At 45.6% G+C, this 8,811-nt stretch overlaps 1 protein-coding gene across 2 annotated transcripts in view; it reads left to right on the top strand.

Annotated features, from left to right (window-relative positions):
* Positions 1-8,811, top strand: part of Tmem241 (transmembrane protein 241) — a 127,017-nt gene that overhangs the window by 15,263 nt on the left and 102,943 nt on the right. The gene's annotated exons all lie outside the window — the stretch shown is intronic.

Raw genomic sequence — 8,811 nt, 5'->3', positions numbered from 1 at the left:
CTGCGTGGTGTATGACCATGGGCCCGAGAACGCTCTCGAATAAAAATCCTCTTGCAAGTTGCAGCAAGACCGTTTCTTGTGGGTGATTTTGGGGTGTCGCCTCTCCTGAGTCAGAACGTGAGGGAGTCCTCACGTTGTGGGTCTTTCAGGGCCTAGAAGTGGGCCTAGAAGCTGACCCACAGTGCGTGTTGGTGCCCAGCCCTGACGGTTCCGGCAGTCCCCACTCTTCCTACTGCGTCTTTCTGGTCCCACTGGCTTTAATTTTTTCCTCTAAGTTCTGGATCGGTATGGATGCCAGAGCTTAAAGATTGAAAAGTCATGTATTGGGCTTATGAGAGTAATGGTTTTTTTTGTTGTTGTTGTTGAAAGATTTTTTTCCACTCAAGTTTCCAGAGTGATTTTCTTTGCATTATATATATGTAATTTTGTGTATGTATGTATATTTGTAGGTGTGCTCACTTGTGAGGACATATGTACATTTTAGAGGTCAACATCAGAAATCTTCTGTCATGTTCCAGTACACACACACACACACACACACACACACACTTGAGGCAAGGTATCTCACAGTTCCAGCTACACATGTGTATCAAGGCCCTGAGGTCTGCCTGCCTCCACCCTGTCTCCACTGGGGTTACATGTGTGCACCTTCATACTTGAATTTTAGATAGTTTCAGGTCATACATCCTCATGCATGTGCATCAAGCCCTTTGTTCACTGGCCCTGCCCAGCCCTCCTTTGTGTTTTCTTGTGAGTCACAAGTGAGGGGTGGGGCAAATCCAGTCAGCTGGAGGAGGATGAGCTGCACCGCGGAGGATTGCCAGCCTGCCTCTAGTCTCCACCAGGTGGCGCTGCTTCCAATTTGTCACCTTTGTCTTTTTCAGATCGGTCTCTTTGGGAGCTCATGCGTATGGACTTTCCCCAAAAGCTTTTAAAAATTATTTTAATGACTTCTTTTTATATTTGTTAAATGCACATCGGTGATTTTCCTAGATGTGTCTCTGTGAGGGTGTCAGATCCCCTGGAACTAGAGTCGCAGGCCATTGGGAGCTCCCATGTTGATGTTGAGAACTGAACTCGGGTCCTGTGGAAGAGCAGCCAGGGCTCCATCTCTTTAGCCTGGACTTGTTTCTTTTTCTTTTTTTTAGAGACAATGTCCTCCTATGTAGCCCATTCTGGTTTTGAATTCATAATCCTTTAGCCATAGTCTCCTGAGCAGTGGGTGTGGTTTCAAGTGTGTGGCACTATGCCTGGCTGCTTCAAATCTTTTTACTTGGTTAGAAAGCTCCCACTAGTCCAAGCAGCAAGGAACTGCACTGGTTTCTCTGAGTAAGCTGTAGGATGGAGTCCCAGGCTCACCTCAGTTCACAGGGAGCCTACCTTCCTAATGCCTCAATTGTGAGGAGTCTTAGGCTTTGCTTCAATTGGATCCTGTGGGTCATTGCCCATTGCTATTGTGCAGCCTAGCTGGAAAGATAGGGCCATGTTTCCTATCCTGCTGTGGATCTTAGCTTAGCCACTCTGACTGAAGAGGCTCAAAGGCACTGTTTGGCCTAGGTGGACAGTCTGAGAGAGATTTTCAGGTTCAGACACCTTATTGCAAAAAGGGACTCAAATATCAGATGGCTAAAATCCCTCCAAAACCCATCATAAATGTCTCAGTAGTCAGGGAACTCTATATCCTACAACAGTGCTTTGGAAGGACAATTTCTAGGCAAGCCTGTCTTTGAGCTTGCTCTTTGGTTACAAGGACATCAGCTTCAGCACAGAATACAAATGACTTTCATTTTTGTGTGAGTTCCTGAGCCTCTCAGTTGAGTGCACTGACCTAGCACGTATGTCCTCTAGCAGGTCAAAATCACTGATCAATTCACACCTGTTAGGGAAGCCCTGAGCAAGAGACACTTGTTACTGCTTTGTTCCCTGAAAGAATTCAAGCCAGCCTCTTTTCGGTTCTCTGTTTTTACATTGCTGCATAGCCATTCCTAGGGTGGATAAACACCAGGTACTCACACAGTTTGCATTGGATGGAAAACAGGCCTCAGTATTCTGGTGCCAAACTGCCAGTTAATGAATCCATAAGGAATTAGGGATAAGTGCTCAGTTAAAGTCTGTGGATGTGTTATACAAAACACTTGGAGCAGCTGTGCTTCAGAAAGGCCTCCTTGATCTGACAGAGCTTTGGAATTCTGTTCTGATGTGCAGCTCCTGGGAGCAACCTGAGCAGGCTGTGCTGGGCCCTACAGGGACTGCTTTGTGGATTTTTCACCTCACACTTAAAACTGATACATAGAGGTTAGGGAGAGAGAGTATTCTAAGGGTTTTTGTTGTTATTTTATTTTATTTTTGGAGACATGATTTCATCTGTCCTAGGCTGTCTTCAAACTCTGTGTATAGCTAAGGATGACCTTAAACTGAGGACTGGGTTGACAGATCACCACCAAGCCTGGCTTATGCTCTTCTAGGAGTGATCAGAGGCCTCAGGTGCCTTCAGCCCTAAGCATTTTGTTGAGCTGAACCAACTTGGTTCATAGCAGGTCTTGGAGAAGCAGAGCATCGGCTCCAATTCTGGCATAAGTGCTAGCCAAGTGCTCTGCCACCAAACTGTGTCCCAGCCCTGGGAGAATTACTCTATAGTTACTGGCATTTGAGACTTCTGGTGTGCTTCAAGACACAGAAGACATGGCCTTTTGACCTTGAGGAAATTAAAGGGTGTGGGGTCATAAAGAGACCCTCCCCAAAGCAACAGCTACTGAGTGTACATGGTGAAGTTTGTGCCTGGGCTTTCTGTTACCAATCTTGATGCTATACAGAGCCGGGCTTTCTTCCGGCCTGCCTGTCAGCCTTCTCACAGTGGGTGAGGTCACAGTGATGATGCGCTCATATCCTGAACAGCGCAGTTCTGATGACCATTATAACTCTCATTGTAATTCCTGGTCAGAAGTCTCAGCAAGGCAGAATTGCCTCAAAGCTGAGGGATGAGGACAGATGTTTAGATTCTGTGTAAACAAGTTTGCTGGTGTTGGCTAGTGCAGTTGATTTGACTGCTTCTGAATTGGAATAAAATGTGTGTTTTCTGGAGTAGATAAGGTGGGGGATGTGTGAGAGCCTAGAGCAGTGTTTCTCAACCTGTGGGTCTTGACTCCTTCAGGGGTGGAGTTGACCTACCCTTTCACAGGGTCAGATATCAGATAGCCTGCATATCCGATATCTGCATTATGGTTGCTTAGTTGGTTGGTTTTTCTAGACAGGGTTTCTCTGTGTAGCCCTGGCTATCCTGGAACTTACTCTGAAAACCAGAATGGCCTTGAACTCAGAGCTCCATCTGCTTCTCCCTCCTGAGTGCTGGGATAAAGGTGTGGGCCACCACCACCTGGCACTTTATGATTCATAAGAGTAGCAAGATTTCAGTTATGAAGTAACAATGAAAGTAATTTCATGGTTGGGGGTCAGCACAACTTGAGGAAGTGTATTTAAGGGTCACAGGTTAGGAAGGTGGAGGACTACAGAGCTAGGTGGACTGCAAAGGGTCACAGGTTAGGAAGGTGGAGGGCCACAGAGCTAGGAGGAGGACCACAGAGCTAGGTGGACTGTGAATGCTGATTGGGCACTTAACAGGACTGGGTTGGTTTCTGTGTCCCACCTTTCTTTCTCCCCCCCTTTTCCTCCTTTATTTCTGTTTGTCTGTCTGTCTGTGTCCCTCCCTCCTTCCTACCCTTCCCCCCTTTTTCTTTTTGGTGGCAAGGTGTCATGTGGCCTGGCCTGGCTTTCAGTGTGCCCTGTGGTGGAGGAAGTCCAGCCTATGTGCCCGCTGAGTGCTCCTGCCACACCTGACCCTTGGGGGGGGGGGTTGTTTGTGTATTTTGTTTTTCCAGCTCTGTGAACTTGCTCTTTCTAATCTGTTGAGGTTTCTTCTATAAGCGCAGTAGCCACTCACCCATAGTGAGCAGCATGGACCGTGTGCTGCTGTCTTTCAGTGTTGGTGTGGACTTAAAGGAGTTTGGATCCACCGAGCTGAAGAGTGCTCCTGGGTGGAGCCTGCCCCAGCACCTTTCCTGTAACCGCCCAGTGGAGGCTGCTCATGCCCTCCCCACTTCACCTCCCCCCTTCCCTCCCTTCTGTGGTGTTAAGGATTGACCCCAGGGCTTTGTGCATGCTAGGCAAGCACTCTACCACTGAGCTCCTTACTCCATTCTTCCTTTAAGAAAAAAGTAGCATTTTTACTAAATCCTGAAGATTTCCTTATGTACAGTATATTTTAATCATATTTACTCATCCTATAACTCCTAGAGCCTATCCCACAGCCCCTCCCAGCTTATTTTGTTATTTGTTTGTTTTTGTTTTTTTAATTCCACACCCACAGACTGGAGAGATGGCCCTGTGCACTCTGGCCAGTCGTCTCTGAGTTAACCTCCATCCACGGAGTGAAGAGGCTTGTCTGATGAGCCTGAGGGCGGCTGTGATGTGGGGCAGAGAGAGTTAGAGGACACTTTGATGTTTTCTTATCAAGATGGATTGGAACCTAAGTATTGTTTTGTTTTTCAGATATGGGCTCTGAGGCGGTATAGTACACACACACACACCCCACACACACACACCCACACACACCCACGCACACACCCACACCCGCACACGCACACACACATACCCGCAAGATTGTCATTATCTTCTCGTTCTATCTATACATGGCTCCCAAAATCTTAAATTTGTTTAATAAACCTTTTTTTAAGGTTATGGAAATATGTTTGTCTTGTTGGTCTTTGCTTTTCTGTTTTGCTTTTCTGTATTTTTCTGGATTCTGTATACATGTGTGTGTTTTTATCTTTCTTGGTTTCATTATTTTTTGAAAGAGGGAGAAAGTGGAGTTGGGGTGTTAGGGAGATGGGGGAGGATCTGTGAGGAGTTGGGGTGGGGAAACATCAAAATACATGAAAAACATTTCAGTTATAAAAAGGCTTATTAAAATTAGACCAGGGAAAAAGCTTCCTTGACATTGGTTTGCCAACTTCTTAGAAATGACACCAAAGGCACAGGACACAAAGGAAAAAAGCAAATACTAATCGCACTTAATTAAAATGAAATACTTGGTAGTGCCAGGTGTGGTGGTGCGCTTCTTTAATCCCAACACTCGGGAGGCAGAGGCAGGCAGAGCTCTGTGAGTTCAAGGCCAGCCTGGTCTACAGAGCGAGTTCCAGGACAGTCAAGGCTACACTGAGAAACCTTGTCTTGAAAAACCATACTAAATAAATAAATAAATAAATAAATAAATAAGTTGCATCAAAGGATATAATCAACAAAGTAAAAAGACATTTGTAGAATGAGAGAAAAGATTCACAAATCATGTATTTAAGACCAGAGTCATATGCAGACTAATGGGAGAACTACTAACAACCATTATTGAGAGCCCAAGCCACTTGACTTAAAAATGGGCAAGCCGGGCGTGGTGGCGCACGCCTTTAATCCCAGCACTCGGGAGGCAGAGGCAGGCGGATTTCTGAGTTCGAGGCCAGCCTGGTCTACAAAGTGAGTTCCAGGACAGCCAGGGCTATACAGAGAAACCCTGTCTCGAAAAAACCAAAAATGGGCAAAGGGGCACACCTTTGATCCAGCACTCCAGAGACAGAGCAGGTAGATCTCAGAGTTTTAGGACAGCCTGGCCTACATACACAGTGAGTTCTAGGTTAGTAGGGCTGTTTAAATAGACACTTCTCTCTAAGGAGAATACATCTAAAGAGACAGCCTCCCAACCTAACCAGTCATTAGGAAAATGTAAATTGGGCTGGAGCAATGGCTCAGTGGTTAAGAACACTCGCTGCTCCTACAGAGGACCCTGGGGCAGTTCCCAGCACTTAAGTGGTGCTTCACAGACTTCTGTACTTCCAGTTCCAGGGAATCCACTGCCCTCTTCTGGCCTCTGTAGGCACCAGGTATGCACCTGGTACATGGATATATATGCAAAGAAAACATCCATAGAGATTAGGTAAATTTTTTAAAAATGCAGATATGAACTTCAGGTGACACTATTTCATTCCCATAGGATGGCTTTTACCTGCCCAAGTGGTGGTAAGGACTTGGTGAAATCTGGATGCTTGTGTAGTCCTGTCAGAAACCTAGAATAGTATGGCTGCTGTGGAAAGCAGTGTGGTGGTCCATAAACAATACACCTGTAGTTCCAATATCCATGAGGCCGGGGCAGGAGGATTGCCAAAAATTCAGAGCCATTCTGGGCTATACAGTGAATTAGATGCTAACCTGGACTGCAGTGTAAGGTGCAGTCTTAAAAACAAGTATCCCCCAGTTGCTTTCTGCAGAGAGGGCCTGAGTGCAATTATTCTATATAATACATGAAGGACATGTCTGCATATTTGAAACTCACCCAAAGAAAAGTGGGATTGCCATTCTTCTATAGAAGTGAAGAGGCTAACCCGGGAAGCCAGTGGACGACACGGCAGAGGAAGGTGTCTGCAGACACACCTGAGAACCTCAGCTCAGTCTATAGATTGACCAACGGCCATGTCTGTGGTCAGGAATAGGGTTTCTTTTCCTTTTTTTTTTCCTCCATTTTTTTCTTTTTTAACTTTTTAAATGATTTTTTTTTGTGAATTTCACAGTATGCTCCCCAATTTCGTATCATACACACCAATCCCACTCATTTTCCCATCCCTCCATATTCACCCTCCGTTCTTGCAACCTCTCCCCCAAGGAAAACAAAAAGTAAAAATGAAATTTTACATATATGAAAACCACAAAACAAAAAGCCCATCTTGCCATGCAAGCTCCAGTGTGTCACACCCTTTTGCCCAAAGAGCTTTTCTTACAGATGTTCATGGCAGTGAGTTCAAGGCTTTTGGCTTCTGCTGCACTGTCAATACTGGGTCCTTACTAGGGACCCCTCTTGGATTTCCTGCTGCTGCCTTGTGTCATGGAGATCCTGTAGCTCTGGATCTGTAGGCCCCCACCCCAACCCCCGCCATGTGCTTCAGCAGTTCATAGATGGGGTAGATGTTGGTTGGGGTGGGTCTGGGCCTGGGTGGAAGTTTAGTTGGTCAGCCCAGCATCTCTCTTGCACCCATGTCACCAGGGCCAGGTTTCTCACTTTGCCCAAGCAAGAGGTGGAGGTTGCTTTCCTGACCTCTGCAGCTAATGAGGGGCAGGGCCGACTTGCTAGTTCTCTGAGCCACCTTACTCACCTACCGCAGGTGGTTGTGGGGAGTGGTGGGTTGGGGAACATCTCTCCCATGCCTGTCCACTGCATAGAGACAGCAGATGGGCCGGTTTCCAGTCTTCTTTAGGGAAAGACAAATGTCTGGGCTGTTCATCTGTAAGTGCTCACAGCTGGGGCTGGGGCTCAGCAGTAGAAATCCTTGCTTAGTGTGTATGTATGCCTTTAATTCAACCCTTGGCAATTAAAGCAGTAACTCAGAAAAAGTGGTTTATGCCTGGCAGTGGTGGCACATGTCTTTAATTCTTTGGTAGACAAAGGCAGATGAATCTCTGAGCTCCAGGTCAGCCAGGGCTACATGGAGAAACCGTGTCTTGAAAAACCACACACACAACATACACACACACACACACACACACACACACACACACACACACGGTTTCAAGTGGTTAAGAAGCAAGTTAAAAAACAGAAAGAGAATTTGTCTCAGTTTTCCCATCTGTATAATGGGGATATTGGAGGTATCTGTCCCAGAATTCTTATGAAGCTTAAGTGTGTAGCAGTGATTGTCTGCTGTATTCAGCTACTATTATTATTGTCATCATGCATCATAATTTTTGTCTAATTTAACAAAAGTAGCTCCTGCTAAATTTAACACTAAGAGTAATAAAGGGGAGTGTTTTGATCTGAATGTGAGATGTCCCCTATAGACTCATAAATACTTTTGGTTGACAACTAGTGACACTGTATTTGAAAGCTGTAGAACCTATAGGAGGCCAATCTTTGCTAGAAAAAGTAGGTCACTGGGGATGGTCCTTAGAGATTTAGTAAGGTGGTCCCATCTTTCTGACTGTTTGGTCTGAATGAGAATGGCCCTCGTGGGCTCAGTGTTTGAATTAGGCCCCAGTTCATGGGACTGTTTGACAAGGTCTAGGTAGGAGCCCTGTTGGCCTTGTTGGAGTAAGTGGGCTTCAGGCTTCAAAAGCCCATGTTGGTCCAGTTAGCTCTTTCTGCTCATGATTGTTGCCTCAAGAGGTGAGCTCATAGCTGCTGCTCCTGCCTACCTCCTGCACTGTTCCCTGCTGTGATGTCCTGACCCTACCCTTCTGAGACTGTAAGCAGGCTCTGCAGAAACTCATTCTTTATAAGTGGTGTCAAGAGAGCAGTCCTTAGACACTGACTGACTCTTGCCACTCTTCCCTCCTTGTCACGATGGCTGCTGTCCCCTCAGACCCAAGCTAAGCAAACCCTTCCTCTCAAGCTGATTTTTGTCAGGATTTGGTCACAGAAATAGGAAAAATAACAAGTACAGAAGGTTTACTCAAGGAATTGAGTCGCCAGCACAGCTCTTGAATCCGTGCCGCACCGTGGAGAGTAAGGCATTTGCAGTCTGAAGCTGAGGAAGGATCATCAAAGCAGCACACTGTCTTAATATTGGTAGCTCTTCCCCAGGTGGATACAGTCTAAGTGGTCAGTTCTAAACTAGTTCTCTAACGTTTGTTAGCTTTTCAGTAGGAAAAATGGCTTGAGAAATTCAGGTTTAAATTTTAAAGAATGAATGATACCCCTCTTTAAAATAGCATAGATTTTATTAGAGTTCACTCATTTTAAATCTTAGTACTTTTTTTTTTTTTTTTTTTTTTTTTTTT

This window comes from Mus caroli, chromosome 18 (genome assembly GCF_900094665.2).
Source record: "Mus caroli chromosome 18, CAROLI_EIJ_v1.1, whole genome shotgun sequence".
Taxonomy (NCBI): Eukaryota; Metazoa; Chordata; class Mammalia; order Rodentia; family Muridae; genus Mus; species Mus caroli.
The sequence above is the reverse complement of the archived record's forward strand: the minus strand, read 5'-3'. Positions and strand labels throughout refer to the sequence as shown.